Genomic DNA, 23,036 nt, shown 5'->3' with positions numbered 1-23,036 from the left:
CTTTCGAAATTATTTCGAAAGAACGCGGCTTTTCTTTCGATGGCGGTAAACCTCGTTTCACGAGGAAGAACGCCTTCTTTCGAAAGTTCCTCTTTCGAAAGAAGGCGTTCTTCAATGTAAATAGGGCTTCCTCGAAAGAGAGCATCCAGACTTGCTGGGTGCTCTCTTTCGAAAAAGCGGATTGCTCTTTCGAAAGATCCGCCTGCAGTCTAGACGCGATCTTTCGAAAGAGGCTCTTTCGAAAGATGCTTTCGAAAGAGCCTCTTTCGAAAGAAGCCTGCAGTCTAGACATAGCCAGAGACTGACATAAAAAAACTTCATCAGCTAAAGTGCTCTGCCTGTGGCATCCAACTGATGGTAAGCCTAGCCTGGAGTTGCTTGCCTATAAAAGTTAACACACTAGAAAGCCAATTTCCCCTGCCTTTGACATTCACATTTGCACATTAAAAGGTATGAATGGGCACATCCAGCGTACTTAATTAGCTTACTTAACATGTGTCCTACAATTGACAGGTAAATGCTTTTGCTCTATCTATCTATCTATCTATCTATCTATCTATCTATCTATCTATCTATCTATCTATCTATCTATCTATCTATCTATCTATCTATCTATCTATCTATCTATCTATCTATGTGGGTTTTACCCACGAAAGCTCATGATCCTATGCAGCTGGTCCCCGAGTTGCAAATGGTCAACTTACGACCATTCACATTTACGATCGAAGCTGTCATAAATGGCAGACCCCGAGTTACAAACGTGATCCGCGCTTATGAATAGCGTGGTCGCGTGTAACTCTATGGGGTCCGAATTACGAACAAACCGAGTTACGACCAATTGCTTGGTCCATAACCAGTTCGTAAGTCAGGAAGAGGCTGTATATTTTTTCTTAGTTTTCAAGGTGCTACAGGACTACTTGTTACTTCTCTCAGTTCTCCATCATACTGTGATTGATTCATGCTAAATACATGTATTATTCATGTGCCTAAATAAGATAGCTTGACTTCTCAGTGCACATGTCCAGGGATCTTGTAAAAATGTGGAAACAGATCTTGTGGAAGATGACCTTAAGAGATAGGAACCTGGACTAGATCAGAATTGTAGTTTAATTTGCAGTTTGAACAAACTATATAATGTCCATCAGACAAATTACAAGAGTGAACCACTAAATCTTAAAGAAAGAATCACAGGTAAGTAACAACTGAGAAATGTGATCCCACCATAAAGAAGACCCAGATCTGGGTGGACTGGTCCCAGGGGAATAAATCCTGGTGTTCACAGTGACACAAGGCTAGTATAGGTAGACTTGCACTATCCCCATGCAGTCACCAGCTAGGGGCACGCAAGGGTAGGAATGGAAACAGTCAGAATATGTTGCTTTCCAGGGTTTCTGACCTGCTGTGAAACCCATTGGTGGCAGTGGGAAATTATCACATATTAGACAAGTGCTCTGCTTTATGCTAGAAGGCTGAACTGGCTCCGGAACCAACCCCAGAATCCTGAAGATGGTCCCTCTTGGGTCCTGCCTCCCTAAGCAATGTGAGATCCAGTTCTAGCTATTTACTAAGAATTTACTTTTCAGTGGTGGAGTTCCCCTCAATGAAGCAATTCTTGACTCATCTACCCTTCACTGATTTCTGGCCAGGGCCTCCAAAGGGACCGCTCAACTGTTTGTTTTTTAATGCATGGTGGAGTCACTTCCTCATCAGTCACTGATTTCCTCAACGAGAGATTGCTTCTGGAAACATTCATTTTGACAGTTTACCCCCCAGGCTGAGCAGCTGTAATAGCATGTGGTGATGGTTCCTTGAGCCCCAGATAAAGGCCTGCATTACCGAGGCGCTGCTATTCCATAAGCAAATCTACCTGTAAGAGCCCTGAAAACACTACTGTCTGCAAGCTAAGCTTCCAGCCTTCTGCTTACTGGGAGGCAGGTTGCTACATTTTTTGCTTTCCCAATCTTTTAGTTTGTTTAATGATGTTTTCATTCTGATAATGCAGGCTTCATGAAATGGAATCACATTGTGGCCAATTAGTGGCTTCCTGTGAATTGAGTATTGTCAAACATTAATCACTTTCATGTAAACAACATGCTTTGAGCCAAAAATCTCGACCTCCATCCTCCACGAAGAATCCCTACTATCTGTAAATGAGGAGCATATACTTTCAAAACTAGCGTTTGCATGTGTGGAAAGTGTAGATATGTGTTATGCCAACGTGGAGACCGAGATGAGGAAAAAAAATCTGGCTTTGTTTGATTAAAACAAATTAATTCCTCCTCTGTTGAATTAGCTCCCGCTAAGAATATTTCAAAGCCTGAAGCTGGCTGCATTCAGATGGTGTCATAAAACACACCTCTTTGTTCAGGCTTTTCGCTGCTGGATACCCCTAGTGCACAGCCAACTGGAGGGCATTCTCCTGTCTCTGCCTTTAAAGTTGGGAGGTTGAAACTGCCTGGAATGATGGTGTATTGTGCCCCATGCTTGAGGAAATATTCTTGCTTTGAATCTAGCCATGTAGACACAAGGGTGGTGATAGCAGTTTAATGAAGGTTTGAATGCATTTTCTAAAATAGAGCTTAGTGGCTCATGGGATTTTTATTGAGTTGTTTGTTCAAGTGCAAGCAGAAATTTTAGTTTGCTTGAAAATGGAGAACAAAGAGGATTTGATTGTTCATTCAGTGACAGTATGAAGGAAGCTGTTACTTATCTGTCAACTGCAAAATCAATCTACCTGCTTTGATTACAAGAGATTTAATTCTGCATTTAATGTAGCTAAGATTCCAAATTACATTTTCCCATGGTGACCTGGCTCAGTCAATTTCACTTTTCAGTTGCCGGATACACACATGGTAATCTAAATGGCTCCTGATGGTCTAATTAATACAGTAATACCCCCTCTCCACAGAGTCCTTTCTTCACTTCTGACAGCCATTCTCCTACCTAATAACTTGTTTTCTCACATTTTCTAAAAGCAACTCTCTTAGACAAAAATAATGCTGGACTTGTGAGACATCATTGTGAATATCAATGAAGGTTTTTCTTTTCCTTCTGCTCCAAATTCCCTCTTTGGACTAAAAGTAAATACAGTCAACTGTAACACAGAAACGAATAGAGGAAGAATATTTGGCACATGCTGCTAACTTCAGATCTGGATCCAAACTTCAGGAATGAGGACTGAATCTAAGGATTTTTGATCATAGACAGGAAAGATACGTGTTTTTATTACATGCTCTCATGGAAAAATATGCTGTAGAATTTACTAGAGAGAACCTTTTATTTTTTTTAACTAATTTGTAGAATTACTAATTTGTAGTTATTTTTTTAAACTAATTATTATCATTAGACTTTCTAAAAATTCTAGATAATTTTCTAATCTGCCAAGTATTGCACTCACCACAAGGCAACTGTATGATGCACCTCATTTTGATGAATAAAAGATGAATTAATCATTGGACTGGAAATTTAGTGGTTGCTCTGAGATCAGGTCATGACCGCATTATATTCGATCTGGGCGAACAGAAGACTGTCCCAACAAGTAGTAAGTATACTTGTTGCTGCTAAAGGGCTAAGTTCCCAAAGCTGAAGAAAGTAAGCATGATTGATTAGGTGGAAATATATGTAGACACAAAAACTGAAATGCATATTGGGAGTTGTTCAAAAAAAGGTTTAGGGAACCAAAAAGCCATAATTCCACATTAAAAAAAAAAAAAAAAAGAGGACGGCTGTGACTAAAAGCCTGTTTTGATTCAGAGAGGAAGGGAAGGCAGAAATTCAAAACAGAACAACAGTATATGATAAACAAAAAAAGGTGGACATAGCAATCAAAATAAATTAGAATTTATGAAGATCAAAATTCTAATAAGGACAGATGACACGATCAAGGGAAAATCTCGGGCTGGCAGGGCTAAAGATAATAAGGAATTTATGTATATTAGGATCCAAAGAAATCCTAGCAATGGTATTAGCCCATTACTAGAGTGTGATCTTGAGATAGTAAACTTGTTAATTATGTGGAAAAAGCAGAAATATTCAATTAATATATATGTTCTGTATCTGGAAAGGAGGATGGTGCACTCATATAATATGTGGATGATGAAGTACTTTATAACCCATTAGTAACTGAGTAAGGTGGTAGCATCTACTAGGAATAAACATTTTGAAATAAGTAGACCTGGGTAATATGCACCCAAGAGTCTTAAAGGATTTAGCCAAGGGCCCACTAATCTTTTTAAATATATCTTGGACTATTAGAGAAATTATAGAAGACTATATCTTTCTATAATAATTTCTACAGAACTTCAATTAACTTCCCTAAAACCCTATTAATTTTTATATAACTGAATTGGTTTTATCCCTATTCAATCTATATGATGTTTCTATAAAGTATTGCAACAGGAAGACTTTGCTGCTTAAGGGCTGGAGGGTCTGGGTCTTTACAACCTGCTTACCAAAATATCAGGGTGCTTCAAAGTGACCTCTGGCCATGCAGTGATGCTCAGAAGGTTTCTAGCCCAGTTCCAGGTAGCTAGAATAAACAGGTATCAGAGTTAGTTTGTTTCAGAAAAAACAACAAGGAATCACGAAAACTTTTGCCCTAATAAATTTGTTAGTCTTTATGGTGCTACCAGATTCTTAGAATAAATATTGACAACTGTGATTTAGAAGCTAAAATCCCACTGATAGATCCTAATGGCACCATGGGATTAGGGTGGCCAGTTTTTGAACAGAATGCCTGGTCGAAAAGGAATCCTGGTTGTTTTACTCAGCACAGCTGACTGGGCCACTAAAATTCTGGTTAGCCTCAGCAGGGTAGGCAGACTCCATGCCCAGCTCTGTGTGGCTCCTGGGAAGCAGTCAGCATGTTCTTCTGGCTCCTAGGTGGTGGGGGGTTTGGGCGGGCTCCATGTGCTGCCTCCAACTGCAGGTGCTGTCCTGAGTGCGAGCTCCACAGCTCTGACTGGCTGGGAACCATGGCTAATGGGAAATGCAGGGGCAGCACCTGCAGACAGGGACAGTGAATAGAGCCCCCGGACACCTCTCTGCCTAGGATCCAGGGGGACATGCCGGGCACTTCCCAGAGATACCTGAGGTCCCCACCCATGGCCCAACCCCCTGCTCTAGCTCAGAATCTCTCCCACACTCCAAACTCCTTAGCTCTAGCCCATAGCTTCCTTCTGTACTCCAAGGGTGAGTCTAGACTACATGGCTCTGTCAACGGAGCCATGTAGATGAGTTTACTAGTCATAGCAAAATGAAGCAGCGATTTAAATAATCGCCACTTCATTTAAATCAAAATGGCCGCTGTACTGTGCCGATCAGCTGACTGTCAGCACGGCGCAGTAGTCTAGACGGGGATCAACCGACCCTAGCACCCTTTGTTGTCAGATCCTTTATGCCTCGAGCAACGAAGCTTACAGGATCTGACAACAAAGGGATCTGGGGTCAGTTGATCCCCGTCTAGACTACTGCGCCGTGCCGACAATCAGTTGATCGGCACAGCACGGCAGCCATTTTGATTTAAATGAAGTGGCGATTATTTAAATTGCTGCTTCATTTTGCTATGACTAGTAAACTCATCTACATGGCTCCGTCAATGGAGCCATGTAGTCTAGACACACCCCAAGACTCTTATCCTTGGCCTCACCCCAAAACCCACCCTCCCTCCCACATCCCAACCCCCTTCCCCAGCCTAGTGACATTAAGCAAGGGTAGGGGAGAGTGGGAAGCAGAGGGAGGGGATATGAAGTGAGCGAGGGCCAGGACGTCAGAGAAGCTGTAGGGCAGGGGCAGGATGAGGGGTTTTGGTTTTCTGCAGTTAGAAAGTTGGCAACTCTACCTAGAATACGTGATTTCACCCGCCCCCATAAATCCCTCTTTGTCTGTTCAAGGGATGAACAACAGTCACTTGTTCTCCAACAAATAGGGCGGACATGCTGCCTACTGGGAGAATGACCCCATGAGCTAAATTTACCCGTGGTATAACTTTGCTGATTTCATTGTGAATCATTTGGCTGCAAGGTCTTTGAACAAGCCAGCCAGAGGAATATCTGATGCACAAAGGAGCCATCACCCTTTTTCCTGCAGAGGCTAAAATAGGGAAAGAAGAAGTGTCACAGGCCTCCCCCGTGCTTTATGAAAATTGGCTTATGAATATGCATAACCTGAAGACGCGTTAGGCAAAATGCACCATGTAACATCATTTTTAAAGTTACAGTCTGCTAAACATGTATATTCTATTTCTATACACGTATCACTCTTGTATGTGGACTTAGAAATATGAACTGTAGATCTGTTTATAATTCTAAATGTGCTAATGAGGACCATGAGCGATACTCTCGAAACATAATAGCTCAGTACTCAAGGTAACAATCTTTACATGGTTTTGTTTTTTAGTAATCCCAAACTGTGGTTGGGCCTGGAAAGACATATGACCCTGCCACTGGATCCTGTAATCCATCTTGAATCTGGTATTTTTGCATGGGAACGGGAAGACTAAACAAAGGGTTCCTCTCTGGGAAGTCTATTTAAGGAATGAAAAAAAAAATCAAGCTTTTGTCTTCAACTGGCTTTCGAAATTGCCTCCCCACTTTAAAAGGATATACATGAAAAAAACTGAAAACAAATAACACTAAAAAGCTGTAGACCTAGGTCAGAGAGAAAGAACAACTCTGTCTTGAAAGATTTAACCCGAACCATGGACAAGAGGGGAAGAACATACTTTGAAACAATTTTTCTTAGTGAATTAGGTTTAATTGGCATGTCTTGGTTATTTTGTCTTAGTAACTTAGGGTATGTCTACACTACCTTCCTAATTCGAACTAGGAGGGTAATGTAGGCATACCGCACTTGCAAATGAAGCCCGGGATTTGAATTTCCCGGGCTTCATTTGCATAAGCTGGGCGCCGCCATTTTTAAATCCCGGCTGGTTCGAACCCCGTGCTGCGCGGCTACATGCGGCACGAACTAGGTAGTTCGGACTAGGCTTCCTAGTTCGAACTACCGTTACTCCTCATTCCACGAGGAGTAACGGTAGTTCGAACTAGGAAGCCTAGTCCGAACTAGCTAGTTCGTGCCGCGTGTAGCTGCGCGGCACGGGGTTCGAACGAGCAGGGATTTAAAAATGGCGGCACCCAGTTTATGCAAATGAAGACCGGGAAATTCAAATCCCGGACTTCGTTTGCAAGTGCGGTATGCCTACATTACCCCGCTAGTTCGAACTAGGAGGGTAGTGTAGACATACCCTTACTTTGATGTGTGTGTTTTCATTTGCAATCACTTAAATTTATACCTAATAAATTTTTTATACCTAATAAAACACTTTTGTGTATTATCAAGCACACAGTAAATAATTGTTACCTGAGGGAGGGGAGAAGCAACTAGTGTATATCTCACATTGATAAAGAAAGTAAACTACTGCACTTTCTCGGTGTAAAACTTTTATATGGAGTAAGCTGGATTTATTTGGGGTTTTGGTCCTCTTAGGGGCTGTGGTCTTAGATGCTGTCAATGGCCTTATAGCTAAACCCTCAAAAGCTGAGCTGGTTCAGGGTCTGTGTTGTTCTGCTGGGAGACTGCTACCCTAACTCTGTGCCTGGCTGGGGGAGACCAGAGCTTCTGGCCCAGCAGGACAGAGTAGTGGGGTACACCAGAGGGCAGGTAAGCGGGCTCAGTGGTGTGACCTACACACCGGGTGACAAGAGGGCCTCTCGGATCCAATCTGTCACAAAAAATTAAAAAGGACGTGGACAAATTAGATGGTTTCAAGTAACCAAGGCCTGATGAAATGCACCCTAGAACAGTGTTTCTGAAAGTGTACCATGGAAACATTTTTGGAAACACTTAAACTGGCCATCCCAGTTCAATCGAATTGGCGCTGCGGCCACGGATCTTCCAGTGGCTCCTTTTCATCCTTTGCAGCCAAGGGGAGCTGCGGGAAGCTGCATGGGCCAGGCTTCCCGCTGCTCCCCTTGGCTGCAAAGGACAAAATGGAACCAATGGGAGCTGTGAGGCTCCGTGGCCGCGGCGCCAGTACATAAACAAACTGGGACGGCCAGTTAGAGTGTTTCCGAAAGTGTTTCCACAGTACACTTTCAGAAACACTGCCCTAGAATACTTAAGGAGCTAACTGAGGAGATAGCTGAGCCATTAGCGCTCATCTTTGAATTGTCGTGAAAGAAGGGAGCATGGGCAGTCGGTACAGCTAGGGGTGGGGGAGGCATGCCCCCAGCCCCACCTACTGCCCCGCCCCCACCACAGGGAGGGGAGGAGGAGGAGCAGCATGCTAAGCACTCAGGCACCCCTCCTCCCACCACAGGAAGGGGAAGAGCATGCGCGCACCCTACCATCTCCAGAGCAGCGGGGGGGGGGGGGGGGGCGGGAAAGAGGCCACGAGGCCAGAGCCTCCCTGCCCCCAGAGCAGCCAGAAGGGAAGCAGTGGCTTGGTCTGAACCGTCCCGGAGCATGGGGAGAGCAGGCACTGGGGCCAGCAACACTCCAGCAGGCGTTCTGGGAGCGGAGGGCAGGCAGGGTCAGGCTGGCAGTTGGGGAAGGCAGAGTCTTCTGCTGCCTAAGCCACTGGACACCCACGAAAGGGAAAGATTCCAGAAGACTGGAAAAGGGCAAATATAGTGCCCATCTGTAAAAAGGGGAATAAGGGAAATCCAGGGAATTACAGACCAGTCATCTTAACTTCTGTACCCAGAAAGATAATGGAATAAATAATTAAGAAATTAGTTTGCAAACATCTAGAAGATAATAAGGTGATAAATAACAGTCTGCATGGATTTGCAAAAACATATCGTGTCAAACCAATCTCGCAGCTTTTTTTGACAGGGTAACAAGCCTTGGCGGAAGTGGTAGACATGATATATCTTGACTTCAGTAAAGCTTTTGATGCTGTATCGCATGATCTTCTCATTAACAAACGAGGGAAACACAACCTATATGGGGCTACTATATGGGGCAAAACTGGTTGGAAAATCATTCCAGAGAGTAGTTATCAATAGTTCACAGCCATGCTGGAAGGGCATAATGAGCGGGATCTCACAGGGATCAGTTCTGGGGCTGGTTCCATTCAACATCTTCATCAATGATTTAGATAAGAGTACACTTACAAAATCTGTTGATTATACCAAGCTGTGGGGGGGTTGCAAGCGCTTTGGAGGATAGCATTATAGTTCAAAATGATCTGGACAAACTAGAGAAATGGTCAGCAATAAATAGGGTGAAATTCAATACAGTCTAATGCAAAGTACCCCATTTTAAAAGATGGTCACATTAACACTACCCTATACTGGAAAGCTACTGACCGCTAGTTTTACTTACATGCCTGTAATTTCCATCCAGGACACATCACACGACCCATTGTCTACAGCCAAACCCTAAATTAGGCTACGTCTACATTGTGCTCTCTTGCACAAGAACATATGCAAATGAGCTGCCATTTTTGCACAAAGGGCTTTTGCGCAAGGAGCAGTCTACACTGCTTCTTCTTGCGCAGAATGGTGGCTCATTAAGTATGTAAATGAGGTGCAGCAATATTCATCCTGGAGCATTGAATCTGACTGCACGAGCTATTGTGTGAGTCTACACAAACCTGCCCAGAACCCTTGGGAATTACTCTTGGGGCTAATCCCCTCTGAAGTTTGCACTATCCTGGCTTTGCTGTTCTAGGACCCAAATTAACTAGATTAGATAGCCCAGGTCCATCAACTTGACCTGCAATCACAGTCAGCAAGTTCAGTCTAGACATACCCTTTGGGGCAATAACAGAGACTGGAAGCCAGCTGAGCTTCAGCTGTGCCACAGTAGTCTCTTCCACTTGTCCTCTTTACTTTAGTACAGGGGTGGGCAATAGTTTTTGATGGGGGGGGCCACTCCAAGATTTTGGAAAGTGGTCATGGGGTCTGGGTTGGAGGCTGGGTGCAGAAGGGAGCTTGGGGTAAGGAATTGGCTGCAGGAAAGAGTGGGGTCTGGGAGGGGGTTTGGGTGAAGGAGGCAGTTGTGACCTGGTGCAGGGGTTTGGTTTCTGACCTTGGGGAGGAGGTGATTGTGATCTGGGGCAGAGGATTGGGGTGCCAGAACTGGAAGGGGTTATGGGTGCGGGAGGGGCACAGAGGGTTTGGGTATGTTGAGTGGAGGAGGCAGAGAGTTGGGTAAGGGAAGGGCTGGGGTGCCAGAGGCAAGTCCTGGCCAGACTTACCAGCCAGCAGCCCAACCTGCCTGCCTGCCTGCAGAGCTTAAAACTTTTCTCAGCCTGCCCCCCCCCGCCTGCACAAGCCGCAGGGCCATGTGCTTGTGTGACTAACTGAGCCAGAGGGGAAGGTGGGCGTGGTGCTTTGTGTGCTGCCTGTCATTCAAACAGGCAGCTCCCATTGGCCAGTTTCTGGTGTGCGGGGCAAGCAGGGGAGCCTGCCGGGGGAGCCTGCGGGGCAAGCAGGGGAGCCAGATCCAGTGGCTTAGCGGGCCAGATCCGGCCCACAAGCTGAATTTTGCCCAGGCCTGCTCTAGTCCATCTACATGTCTCCCCTCTTATTTTCATAATCAAGATGTTTTCCTAGGAATTACGGTGCTGCAGTATATGACGCAGTCATGGGGGGCTGTATTAGACTTTTACATTGCTGTCTGTGTCTTCCACATTCTGCACCAAGCAGGGTAATATGCAGTATTGATGAATGAAATCCAAAGGCCAGGTTACCCTTCCCTGCCCTCGCCCCTGGAAATTACATTTGTTATGCCATAGGAGTTGTTGTATTCTACAGGGGATGATTGGACGTCTATATTTAAGAGTAGTTTGCATTTGGATCTTAAATTTGCACTAGGTCCGTATCTCTTTCATAGGACAAAGCCTCTGACCCTGACCTTCTGTGAAAGTTTAGATCTGAATTCAGGGTGGAGCTTTGGACTGTGAGAATTGTGGCACAGCTGGGAATAGAACCAGGGATCCTGCCTTGTGAACTCCAGATCTAGTTTGTGAAATAAGGTGGAAAAATAGTTAACAGATTACTTGCTCACCAGCTGCCTTCCATAACCTTGCTGACTAAATACATTTAACTGGCATATCATCAATAAACAGCCCTGGGCCTTCTTAACTTCCCAGACCAGATCTCTCTACACAACTGGATCTGTAGTAATATAACAAATAGAACTATGCTTCTGCAATTACTAATTAAGGCAATGCAAGCCCCCAGCCCAGATGCGTTAGTAAGTAAGTACTGAGATAAGAAAGGTGCCTTGCAGCAATAGAAGTGTCATTCAAAGGACAGGTGTGTAACAAAGAGAAAAGAACCACATCTTGACAGGGGACCGCTTGGTGAGTAGATAATTGCTTACTGTCAGTAAACTCTCTCTCAGGGTATACCTGTTATGCTACATTCATGGTATATTTTGTTTGTATTATCTGGCATCCAGACAAAACCACATTTTAATTGGTAACACTGAACTGGCCAGCTAATGTGCATCTACACTGCACCCGTAGGTCGAAATAAGATACGCAATTTGAGCTACACAAATTGCGTAGGTTATTTTGATCTAATTTTGAAATGAACTGCTATTCCGAAATGTCCCTTAACCCTCGTGAAACGAGGGTTACAGGGACATCAGAATAGCGAGCCCATTATTTCGAAACTCATGGGTTTTATTCCATAATCTTTGGCAAGTCAGGAAACTGCAATTTTAAAACGTGGTGCCTGAGTTAGGTACAGATTGAACCTCTCTAGTCCAGCACTCTCTGGTTCAGCAACATCCATAGTCCAGCATGATTTCAGTTAGCCAGATGCCAACTTATCATAGATGTGCCAAGTTTCCCATGGTCCCATAAAGCTTGTTTCCAGCCACCAGACCTGGCTCACAGTGTTTGATGCTGTTGTTTAGCTCTAATTCACCCCTAAATGTCTTCTAAAATCCCAGTAAGCAGTGGAAGTGTTGGTAATGCTGATAGAAATTATTGACCTCCTCTGGTCTGGCAAATTCTCTGGTTCAGCACTGGTCAGGTCCCAGGGTTGCTGGACTAGGGAGTTCAACCTGTACCTCAATAGCAGACCTGGTTCTAAGAGGTTTTTTAAGGATCTGCAATTTCCACTGAAGTCTCACTCATTGCACAGCACTTCTAAAAATCTGATCATTTTAATTTAGCTGCTTAACTATGGACTGGGTGACAAGCTTTAGGTGACCAGCTTAGACGCTTTTGGCCTTGATATCTCTGCCTCAGTTTATCCATTTGGATAAACAGAGATAATGATGCCTACCTAGCTCTCACAGGTATTGAGAGGCTTAATTAATATTTATAATGTAAATTGTGATTGACAGCAGAGAATATTATTAGTCATTTTGTGTAATCTGCTTTCCAGGGTTCATGGATGTTTGAAAGCATCCACTATAGAAGCACTCAAGGGAAAGGAAAGAATAAATGCAGTCTACTTAATGCATTCATTTAACACTACGTATTTTACAAGCTCCTGAGAGACTTGTCCAGTGCTTAATCCTTTTACAATTAGGAGTATGTCAAATTCTTTCCAGGATCTTTTAGACACAGCTGGCATGATAGGGTCTTTATGATAGCTCAGTAGGTTAATACATCACCAGCATTTCACCAGGCACACGAGGTTCAAATACTGAGATCAGCTGTGAAAATGGATTCATGGTTACATTCTAGTCCCTTAAGGAAACTTTGCCACATTGTGAAATCTTTGCCAAATCTGTTTTTTTTCTTCTTCTAGGGAAGTGTCAGAACAATTTTCCCCATGTATTGATTGAGAGTCATTAGGCTTTAATGTCGCTCCCTGTTTTTATTTTTACTTTAAAATCTGTTGTACTCTTTCTTTCCCCCTTTTTCTCTCTTCCTCTAACAGCTTCTTCCTCTATGAAATGCAAGATTTGCCATATTGAAGCAAATATTTGCTTTCTCGAGTCTAAAATTCTCTGGCCAACAATGGTGAATTGATACTGCCATGGAAGTGATCTACCTCACCTGTTCTCTTCCACAATATAGTTAGCCAAATGTACAGTGCTCTAAATGAGAGCAACATTCCTTCCTGACTCCTCAACTGACTCCTTAATACCCTGAAGAATTAGATTTGTGTACACTATCTTAATCGGTAGAACTGTAAATCTGTGATGTAAAGTGGTATAAATTAAACCCTAATAAACAGGGGGAGAGGGAGAAAGCGTGTGCATGCGTGCGTATAAATTAAACCATTTTAAACTCTGACAAGGTCAATCAGAATGTTACTGATGTGGAACTTTGACCACTTTACACATGATGTCTGAACTTGATCTAATATATCTAATTAGCCAGTCATGCAGTGCTTTAAATAAAACATGGGGAAAAACTAAACTCCATAATTCTCAGATGAGAGTGGGTAAATGTTTTATCTGCATTTCCCCTTAACAATACTATAACAATAAGCCTCTATTGACATCATTCTCCAGAAAGACAGAAGTGGGTTTTGCCCACGAAAGCTCATGATACCATCTACATGTTTTGTTAGTCTTTAAGGTGCTACCAGACTATTTGTTGTTTTTTAAGGATCATATAAGACAGGGTTGGGGAACCTAAGGCCCAAGGGCTGTATGTGGCCCCCAGCTTGCCTGGATCCAGCCCCCAACGCTTGGGCCGCCCCCAGCATTGGACAGCCCGCACTGGTGCTCCAGCTCTTCCCTCCTCCCATGCTGCTCTTCTGCGGGGCTGGAGCATACAAAATCTACAAGACACTGATGTTCATAGTGAATGTGGGGAGTGTCTTTCTCCTTCTCAGTCGGGGGCCAGGTCAGTGGGAGTTTCTTGTGTGCAGCCCCCAACTGATTTTCTGTGGGTCAGTGGCCCCAAAAAAGGTTCCCACCCCAATATAAGAGATTGAATTAATCTCTGGTGTGACTCTGTTGACTTCAGTGGAGATGAATTTAGCCTAAGGAGTGCAATGATCACATACCACGTGGCAGTGTTCCTCTCAGCTAGAGTTCAGACATTACAGGCAGTCCCCGGGTTACGTACAAGATAGGGACTGTAGGTTTGTTCTTAAGTTGAATCTGTATGTAAGTCGGAACTGGCGTCCAGATTCAGCCGCTGCTGAAACTGACCGCCAGTTCTGACTTACATACAGAATCAACTTAAGAACCCCAAGCGTCCCCAAGTCAGCTGCTGCTGAAACTGATCAGCAGCTGATTCCAGGAAGCCCGGGGCAGAGCAACTCTGCCTCGGGCTTCCTGTAGTCAGTGCTGGTCAGTTTCAGCAGCAGCTAAATCAGGACGCCTGGGGCAGAGCAGCTGGGGTGCTGCTGGGTTGCTCCAGTAGCGCCGCTCCTCGGCACTACTGGACCAACCCAGCAGCACCCCATCTGCTCTGCCCCAGGCGTCCTGATTCAGCCGCTGCTGAAACTGACCAGCAGCGGCTGAATCAGGACCAGAGCAGCTGGGGTGCTGCTGGGTTGGACCAGTAGCGCCCAGAGCGGCGCTGCAGGACCAACTGGCAGCACCCCAGCTGCTCTGCCACAGGCGTCCGGAGAAAAGCCTAGTCTGCTGGGGGGGGGCGTACTAGCCGCGCCCCCCGCCCCCACCCCAGCAGACCAGGAAGACACGGGCGGCGGAACGAGATGCACCGCCTCCTGGATCCTCCGCCTCCTGGATCCTCCGCGACTTTGCTCCCCGTCTCCCTGGTCTGCTGGAGAGCAGCAGACCAGGGAGACGGAGAGCAAAGCCTCTGAGGACGCCGGCAGCGGGACAGCCGCGGGGCGCCTGGGCTGTCCCGCTGCCGGCTTCCCCCGCGGCTTTGCAAAGCCTCAGGGAAGCCGGCAGCGGAGCAGCCCAGGCGCACCTGGGCTGCCCCGCTGCCCGGGCCCCCCCGCAGCTTTGCAAAGCCGCGGGGGGGCTCGGGCAGCGAGGCAGCCCAGGCGCGCCTGGACTGCTCTGCTGCCGGCTTCCCCGCGGCTTTGCAAAGCCGCGGGCAGCGGGGTGGGGAGGGGCTCGGGCAGCCCAGGCGCCCCTGGGCTGCCCGAGCCCCTCCGCGGCTTTGCTCTGCATCTTCCTGGTCTGCAGACCAGGGAGACACAGAGAAAGCCCCAGAGTACACGGGCGGCAGGACCGCGAGGTCCCGCAGTCCGTGTACTCTGGAGCAAAATGCAGGACAATGTAGCACTTTAAAGACTAACAAGATGGTTTATTAGATGATGAGCTTTCGTGGGCCAGACCCACTTCCTCAGATCAAATAGTGGAAGAAAGTAGTCACAACCATATATACCAAAGGATACAATTAAAAAAATGAACAAATATGAAAAGGACAAATCACATTGCAGAACAGGAGGGGGATGCGGGGAAGGGGGGGAGGAAGGTAAGTGTCTGTGAATTGATGATATTAGAGGTAGGGAGAGTGGGATGTTTGTGAGTTAATGGTATTAGAGGTGATAATTGGGGAAACTGTCTTGGTAATGGGTGAGATAGTTCAAATGTTTGTTAAGTCCTTGTTGGCAAGTGTCGAATTTTAACATGAATGGCAGTTCAGAGGATTCCCTTTCAAGTGCAGATGTAAAAGGTCTTTGTAGCAGAATGCAGGTGGTCAAGTCATTGAGAGAGTGTCCTTTCTGGTTAAAATGGCAAGAAACTGTTTTCTCTTTGTGATCTTGTCTGATATCTGTTTTGTGGGCATTAATCCTTTGGCGAAGTGTCTGAGATGTTTGTCCAATGTACATAGCAGACGGACACTTTCGGCACATGATAGCATAGATTATATTTCTGGATGCGCAGGAATATGTGTTCTTGATCTTATAACTCACTTGGTTAGGTCCAATAATGGTATCAGCAGAATAAATATGTGGACAAAGCTGGCAACGGGGTTAGTTGCAAGGGAAGGTACCAGGGTTGGTATTAGTGTGGTATGTCCTGTGGTGGTTGGTAAGAATCATCTTGAGGTTAGGTGGTTGTCTATAGGAGACTATGGGTCTGTCTCCCAGAGCCTCTTTGAGTATGGTATCCTGTTCCAGTATAGGCTGTAGTTTATTGATAATGTGTTGGACAGGTTTAAGTTGGGGGTTGTAGGTGATGACAAGTGGTGTTCTATTGTTGGTTTTCTTGGGTCTGTCTTGAAGTAGATGGTTTCTAGGTATTCGTCTGGCTCTTTCAATTTGCTTTTTTATTTCTCTGGGTGGGTAGTTGAGATTTATAAATGCTTGGTAGAGATCCTGAAGCTTCTGGTCTCTGTCAGTGGGATTAGAGCAGATGCGGTTGTATCGAAGGGCTTGGCTATAGACGATGGATCGCGTGGTGTGTTCTGGATGGGAGCTGGATGCATGTAGGTAACTGTATGAGTCGGTGGGTTTTCTGTAGAGAGTGGTGTCTAATTTTCCATTGTTGATTTGTACGGTGGTGTACCCCACCAGACTAACACGGCTACATTTCTATCACGTGTACTCTGGGGCAGCCCCGTTCGTAACTGTGGATCCGACATAAGTCGGATCCGCGTAAGTCGGGGACTGCCTGTATTATTAATTCTAAATCAGACACTTTGCCAAGTTTGCCAAATAAAAAATTAATAGAGCATAAAGTAGCATCAGTGGTCCAGCAGATTAATTAGAAGGCACTCTGCTGTCATCCTCGTGGCTGTGGCAATGGAATGTCATAGCCTCTCCAGGCTGCAAAAGAAAATGGATCACCTGATGTCTATTCAGCAGAGACGTGAACTAGGCCAGTGGTTTTCAAACTTACTTTTTCATGACCCAGTTGAAGAAACTTTTCAATGCCTTCCACCAGGGGTTAAAGAAATTTACATTTCTTATGTTGTATGTTTCTCTTTCCCTCTCCTGGCAGGTTCAGCGTAGAGGACTGAGGTGTGTGTGTGATATAACACTACCTGTAGGAAATTTAGATATTGGGTGGAGTGCAGGGAGCTGCAGGGGCATAGCAAGGAGGGATGTGGGGGGGGGCAGTTGTCCCTGGGCACCACGCTAGGGCGAGCACAGGGAGAATGGCACAGGCAGGTCTGATGTGGCTGTGGCTGCTGCGGCAGGATAGGGCGGTCCCTGACCCGCCCACACCTTTCTCCCTGCGCTCGCCCTAGCATGGTGCCCAGGGGCAACTGCCACCCCCCTTATTATGCCCCTGGGGAGTTGAAGGTGTGTGGGCGGCTCAGGGCAGAGGATAGGGAATGGGAGTGAAGGAGTGAGGGCAGGAGGTGGAGTTGAGGGTGCAAGGAGGGACTCAGGACAGGAGGTTAGGTATGTGTGAGGGTTCAGAATCAGAGCTGGGGGCATGGAAGGGTTCATGGCAGAGGGTTAGGGTATGTGAAGAGGTGCAGGGATCAGGGCAAATGGCAGAGGATGCTCAATGTTGGGGTGTGAGTGCACTTTAGGGCAGGTAGGGGGGCTAAAGCTCCCTCCCCCTGATTCCTACCAGTACTGCTTATTGCCTTCGCTCGGGGCAAGAGAGGAAAGTGCAACAGGTGGAGAATCCTGCAGAGTAATTGCAGGCAGCAGCTGGAGGAGCACCTACCGGATAAGTGGAAATGTCTTTGGCTTGCTTAGCTCTCCCATCTGAAAAGAACGTCTGACTGGCAGGTGCTAAAGTTCACCCGCATAGGCCCAGCTCAGATGCCATGATTGCAAATAAGGCTTGATTATGGGCATAATATGTCCCAGCCTGTATGAAAAGTGGTGACAGAAGATCACTATCTGCTTATTGTTACATGCCACCTTTTTAGACACATTAAAAGTAGATCATTGGGTTACACTATGGATTTCTTACTCCTCCCTCTTTCACCCATGTATATTGTTGCAGTTCAGGTTTTGTGAATTTGCGGTAATAAGAGACTGTTCCCTGAGTGGATTTAATCACTAGTCTAGCTGTCTGCTCTTCAGGACACAGGTGGTATCTGCGTGGCGTAGTTACGTACCATACAGCTCTATGTGCAGTTATGGTGCTATATAAAGCAATGTTGCCCATTCTTGTGGTTTTATTGCAAGTCATGTGATCTTTGATGTTTTCCCTGAGGCCTTAAATATGGGATTTATGAACCTACACGATAATCTATCCTTTTTTGGGGAAAAAACAAAAACAAACAAACAAACAAACAAACAAACAAACACAACAACTAAGTTTCTAGTCCTGATGGGGGTGGAGAAAAGCTTGAAAATATGAAGTAAATGCACCTGGAAGGCTCAGAAATCAGAAGGCAAATAAAATGAATCTAAAACTTATTATTTTAAGGAAATCTCATTATTATTAAATCAAATGATTTTTGAGTGCTGATTCATGATTTTAAATGTTAAGGGTTGGCAATACTCTATAGTACAGTCCCAATTACAGTAAAACTCCATTAGTCCGGCATCCAATGCTCCAGGACTCCTGATGGTCCGGCATCATCAGGAACCCGGAAATGCTGGGGCAGCCGGACAGGCTTCCCCCATTCAGCTGCTGCTGAAACTGACCAGCAGCTGAATCGGGGAAGCCGGGAGCAGAGCAGCTGGGGTGCTGCCGGGTTGGTCTGGTAGCGCGGCCCCTCGGGGCTGCGGGACTTACCCGGCAGCACCCCAGCTGCTCTTGGGGACGCCTGGGGCAGAGCAGCTGGGGTCCTGCCGGGTTGGTCCCGCAGAGCCAAAGGACGGCGATGCGAGACCAACCCGGCAGGACCCCAGCTGCTCTGCCCCAGGGGTTCCCGATTCAGCCGCTGCTGAAACAGATCAGCGGCTGGTTCCAGGAAGCCCGGGGCAGAGCTGCTCTGCCCCGGGCTTCCTGGAATCAGCCGCTGATCTGTTTCAGCAGCGGCTGACTTGGGGACCCCTGGGGCAGAGCAGCTAGGGTGCTGCCGGGTTGGTCCCGCAGCGCCGAGGGGCGGCGCTACGGGACCAACCCGGCAGCACCCCAGCTGCTTTGCCCCAGGCGTTGGGATTCAGCCGCTGCTGAAACTGACCAGCAGCGTCAGTTTCACCAGCAGGCTGAATCCGGACGCCTGGGGCAGAGCAGCTGGGGTGCTGCCGGGTTGGTCTTGTAGCGCCGCCCCTCGGCGCTGCGGGACCAACCCGGCAGGACCCCAGCTGCTCTGCCCCAGGCGTCCCCAAGAGCAGCTGGAGTGCTGCTGGGTTGGTGCCGTAGCGCCGTCCCTCGGCGCTGCGGGACCAACCTGGCAGCACCCCAACTGCTCTATTGCAGGCATCCCTGATTCAGCTGCTGCTGAAACTGACCAGCAGCGGCTGAATCAGGGACTCCTGGGACAGAGCCTGACTATCATAAGGGGGGGCTATGAGGGGTCTGGGGTGGCATCCCCTCCCACCCCACTCCAGACCCCTCATAGCCCCCCCTTTTGATAGTCCGGCATATCTGATAATCCGGCACCCCCTGGGTCCTAAAGGTGCCGGATTATCGGAAGTTTACTGTACTTAAGCACAGGACTGGTGCAGTTCTATGAAGAGAGTTACCTGCCCAAAGTTAAGCACTTCCATAAAGGATTGCAAAATTAGGGCTGGAAGAGATAAACAATGTAAAAGTGTGCCTATAACATGAAATATATGTGCAAGAATGTACAATATGGAAGAAAATATATGCAGTTTGAGAATTTAGCCCCTGTAGAAAAGCTAGAGTGTTATACTGAATATCTGTAAGTGGGTAGTGCAATACTATATCTATTCACATTGATGAAATATGCAAGTTGTATGTAACATACACAAATGCAAAAATAGTCAAGAATATATATCTGACTCATGAAAGATATAATACACAAAGTACTATACTATGCAATTAGGCAAGAGATTTAATATATGCAAAATAGCATACAGTAAATCTAAATGCACAGTCAGGCTCTCTCAGAGAATGACAGAGGCCTGGGCCATGTTGAGTTTAGAGGCTCCAGGCCCAGGCTCCTGACATATCTAACTTCTCATCCACCGGGTCATACTATCTATCTATCTATCTATCTATCTATCTATCTATCTATCTATCTATCTATCTATCTATCTATCTATCTATCTATGAAAATGAACACTTGAGACATTTATTTATTAACAATTAAGTCATTATACTAATTGCATGTATATTAAAAATGTAACTTTAGTTGTGAGTTTCTACTGCAAGCAGAACTCTTCATTTTAGAAATACTTTTCTGGCTTTGTTGTGTGCAAAGTCATTTATAATTGAAAAAAAATCTAATTTACATGCAACATCATTGTTAATGTTAAGCATTGCAAGACCATTCAAATGCTCTTGTCCCATTGTAGAATGATGATAGTTCTGGCTTCTTTTAACATAATGAATGTGCATTCAGCTGAAACCACTGATGCAGGGAAACTGACAAATATGTAATGCAATTGTGATATTTGGAAATACCATCGACTGGCTGAGGTCGAATATTTCTTGAAGCAGTTTTTTGGCTTGCAGTCCGATTTAAAGTTGGTGGAATGTATATGTGCTTACCATCTCATTGTCGACATGCCGTGAAGGGAAACAGGCAGATGCTGCTTTAGAATTTCCCACTTTTGAGGACTGCTGCTGAAGAGATTGTACAATTGCTGGATTGTTCCAAAGTATGTGATTGCTTCCTTGCATGATTCAGCGCAATCAACGCCGACAAGATTTAGTGTGTGGTTGCCACAACTGAAGAAAATACAGTTTGGATTTTGCTCAACCAGGACTGCATGTACTCCGTTGTACTTCCCAGCCATATCGGAGCCATTGTTATAGGCTTGGCCAATGTAGAATTAAAAATTTAATTTGAAGCCTTCCAGAATTTCTAATACATGAGTGGCAATTTCTTTTCCAGTATTTTTTGGTGATATTTTCGAACAAAATGAATAATTCTTCAATTGAAATCTTTGAACTTCCTGAAATTTTAACCTATAAAACAACCAACATCATTTGTTTTTTATGAGAACAGTCTGGAGTTGTATCAATAATAATTGAAAAGTACTTTATATGTTGTATCTCTTAAAAAATTGTTGTTTGCACAAATGTCCCCCACAGCTCAATAAACTCATTTTGTATTCTAGTAGACAATTAATGGACTTGCATGAGTTTTCTGCTCTCTCATGATTCACAAATATACTTAACATGGCCTGATAAAAGTGGGTCATACTTGCTAAGAAGTTCAAGTATACCAAGAAAGTTTCCATTTGTAGGATCACTGATACAGTGACTAGAACCAAACAAAGCCAATCCCTGTTCAGAAAGAAAAAAAGTGACATGCAATATGCACTCAAGGAGTTTTTTCCACTTATCAGTTTCTGTGTTCATTTCACTTAGGAGTAAGTTTTCAATTGAACTGTCAGATAGCACTGCTTTACTAGTAGATTTCCATGTAACATAGTTATATTTATGTGATACTGAAGTTTTATGTGCAGGTATTTGGTCTTTCAACATCCTCCAATCTCTACTGATGCTCCAACCAGACAGTACTGATGCATTTTAAGTATTACCGTTAAAAATGAATCAGGGTACACAGTATAGAGCCTGCTTTTCCATGCTCCAACAGAACCAGTCTTTTGTGTAGATCTCTCCATTTGGAAGAGTTTTTGTTAGCAGATGAGTGGGAAAAGCATGATTTTCAGTATCTTTGGGTATATTACTTGGAATCTGAAAAGAAGTACTGAGAAACGACTGCATTTGAGCAACATTGTTCTTATCAAGAAGTCCAATATCAGGTTCTGATGCCACTGCTGTTACACTGTGTTCTGTGCTAGTCATAAATTCTTGCTCTTTCTGCACAGCATCTCCGAGGTCCTCATTTTCTGCCTGTACAGTCTCTAAATCTAGTGTAGAGTCTGAATCTATCACTGCTATTGGCATTTCTGTGTCTTGATTAATTACCTCCAATTTTGGGGCAGTGGCATTGAAATGTCATTTGTGGGTACAAAGTTTTCATCATCAGAACTGGAAGTGTCACTATCAGCATGGTCACTGTCTAATGGCTGAGGTGTCTTCTCTACGAGAAATGATGTTATTGGTTTTAAACTCTTAACTGCTGCTTCACTCTGCTGCTTTCACCGTCTCTTACTTGCACCACTTTCAAATCTTAGCTTCATTTTTATAAAGAGGTTCTTTTACAACACAGTAACTCATAAGAAATGAATTCACTAAAGACTATTGGTTTTACAAAATTGTAATCTTATATACTTCGTAATTAATATTATATAATAATGGTTTGGGGCTATTATTGACTATGGCCCTTATAGCCTTATTTCAAAATCTTGAAATTTCATCTGCTAACATGTACTTGTTAAATTCTTCTAATAACTGGTGCATTATTATGAATATGAACACGGAGTGATTGCCAGATTAGATATAAAGTTTATTAAACTACTTGAATTAAAAGTTTATTATCACAAACAAGCCTTTATAGGTGAATCTAAAACCGGATGAAGAGGTAGCTTACAGCTGAGCCTGATATGATTATTGAATACAAAGACACATAAGAAAAAAACAGGAATACAAAAATCTTCTATACAGACATAGACATCTAATTTAAAGGTTAAACTCACCCTCAGACCAAGCAAAATCACATTACAGTAACAGAATTAATTATCAAAAGCTTTAGAGGGGTAGTTGAGTTAGTCTGTAATAGGAAAAACTTAAAAAACAGCAAATAGTCTAGTAGCACCTTAAAGACTAATAAACATGTAGATGATATAAGGTAAGGATGTTAAGGACTAGTCGACTATCCGATAAGCAAATGCTTGTCGAAGGGTCAGTTGACGAGTTGATTCTCCCCACCCCCCTTGTTGCCTCTATCAGATAGAAATGTGCGGCACTGCCCCTTTAAATGCTTGGGCTCAGCTATGTGGTGCTACCCCTTTGAAATGCGGAGGTAGTGTTTTAAAGCGGCAGCACTGCACAGCTAAGCTAGGGATCAGCTGTGTGGCGCTGCCCCTTTGAATGCCGCTTCAGGGTTTAGAAGGGGCAGTTGCACAGCGGATCCCGGGCTCAGCTGTGTGACGCTGCCCTTTTGAAATGCTCAAGTGGCATTTTAAAGGGGAAGTGGCATGGAGCCTGAGGTCAGCTGGGGACTCCCCAGCTGATCCTGGGCTCCGTGCAGCATTTCAGTGGAATGTTGGGTCAGCTGAGGA

This window comes from Pelodiscus sinensis, chromosome 18 (assembly GCF_049634645.1).
Source record: "Pelodiscus sinensis isolate JC-2024 chromosome 18, ASM4963464v1, whole genome shotgun sequence".
Lineage (NCBI taxonomy): Eukaryota > Metazoa > Chordata > Testudines > Trionychidae > Pelodiscus > Pelodiscus sinensis.
The sequence above is the reverse complement of the archived record's forward strand: the minus strand, read 5'-3'. Positions refer to the sequence as shown.